At 45.3% G+C, this 1,324-nt stretch overlaps 1 pseudogene; it reads left to right on the top strand.

Moving 5' to 3' along the window:
• The window catches only part of LOC102827644, a 2,770-nt pseudogene extending 1,518 nt beyond the window's left edge, over nt 1-1,252 (top strand).
• Nucleotides 1,253-1,324: the final 72 nt, after the last annotated feature.

The following is a 1,324-nucleotide window of genomic DNA, read 5'->3' as shown; positions in this document are numbered from 1 at the left end:
TTCGCAGCCCGATTCGTACCCACTACGCTACCAGAGCTCCCTTATTGGACACATAGACTCTGGAAAATCTTCCATTTCTAGTCACCTGATCTATAAATGTGGTGAGATCAACAACAACAACAACAAAAAACATTGAAAAAGCTGAGAAGAAAGCTGTTGAGATGGGGAAGGTCTTCTTCCAGTATGCCCTTGAATAAACTGAAAGCTGAACATGAGCAAGGCATCACCATTGGTATCTCCCTGCAGAAATGAGACCAGCAAGTACTATGTGACCATCATTGATGCCCCAGAACATGGACACTCTATCAAAACCATGATTACAGGAAAGTCACAGGCTGACTGTGCTTTCCTGGTTGTTGCTGCTGCTGTTGGTGAATGTGAAGCTGGTGTCTCTAAGAATGGGCAGACCCTATTGGCTGACACACTGGTCATGAAACAGCTAATTATTGGTATTAACAAGTAGATTCCACTGAGCCACTCTAGAACCAGAAGAGATATGAGGATATCACGAAGGAAGTCAGCACCTTCATTAAGAAAATTTCACACAATCCTGACACAGTAGCATTTGTGTCAATTTCTAGATGGAAAGGTGAAAATATGCTGGAGCCAAGTGCTAACATGCTTGGGTCAAGGGATGGAAAGTCACCCGTAAGGATGGCAATGCCAGTGGAACCACATTGTTTGAAGCTCTGGATTGCATCCTGCCACTAACTCATCCAACTGACAAGCCTCTGCATCTGTCTCTCTAGGATGCCTACAACACTGGTGGTACTGGCATTGTCCCTGTGGGCAGAGTGGAGAGTGGTATTCTCAAACTAGGCATGGTGGTCACCTCTGCTCCGTCAATGTTACCACTGAAGTCAAATCTGTTGAAATGCACCATGAGCCTTTGAATGAAACTCTGCCTGGGGACAACGTAGATTTCAATGTAAAGAACATCTCTGTCAAAGATGTTCACTGTGTCATTGTGGCTGGTGACAGCAAAGATGACCCACCAGTGGAAGCAGCTGACTTCACTGCACAGGTGATCATCCTCAACCATCCAGGCCAAATCAGTGCTGGATGTGCTCCTGTGTGGGATTGTCACATTGCTTGCAAGTTTGCTGAGTTCAAGGAGAAGACTGACCACCAATCTGGTAAGAAATTGGAAGATGGCCCCAAATTCTTGAAATATAGTTCCCAGCAAGCCCATGCTTGTGGGTTTGAACCTCTGACTACCCTCCTCTGGGTTATGTCTCTGTTCATCTTATGAGACAGACTGTTGCTGTGATGTCATCAAACAAGAGATAAAAGAAACTGACAAGGTCACCAAGTCTGCTCAGCA

This window comes from Chrysochloris asiatica, unplaced genomic scaffold (assembly GCF_000296735.1).
Source record: "Chrysochloris asiatica unplaced genomic scaffold, ChrAsi1.0 scaffold00069, whole genome shotgun sequence".
NCBI classification, from domain to species: Eukaryota; Metazoa; Chordata; class Mammalia; order Afrosoricida; family Chrysochloridae; genus Chrysochloris; species Chrysochloris asiatica.
The sequence above is the reverse complement of the archived record's forward strand: the minus strand, read 5'-3'. Positions and strand labels throughout refer to the sequence as shown.